The sequence below is a fragment of the Poecilia reticulata genome, linkage group LG14 (assembly GCF_000633615.1).
Source record: "Poecilia reticulata strain Guanapo linkage group LG14, Guppy_female_1.0+MT, whole genome shotgun sequence".
NCBI lineage: Eukaryota > Metazoa > Chordata > Actinopteri > Cyprinodontiformes > Poeciliidae > Poecilia > Poecilia reticulata.
In genome coordinates, this window is record NC_024344.1 from 1,537,734 (window position 1) to 1,538,062 (window position 329).

The following is a 329-nucleotide window of genomic DNA, read 5'->3' on the forward strand; positions in this document are numbered from 1 at the left end:
TGCAGAGAGTCCGAAGCTAACCCTCAAAGAACACCAGCGGGAGAAATTAGAGCAGAGACTTTAAACCAGGCTTTCTCGTCCAGCATTAGTGTCTGACCTCACAATTACGCATCTGGAAAAGTCAGCAAAAATCTCCAGAAATACAAAACTGTGAATGCTGTTATCTAATCAATACCAAAATTAGGAATTGGATACCATTTAAGCTCAAATGTACATTTCACCGCAGCACCAGAACTGATTAGTTAGTAAATAAAACCCAACTGCCTGTCTGTCTGTGGAGCTGTCCATGGTGCTGAGCTGCGATCAGTACACCTAAGATATATATATAT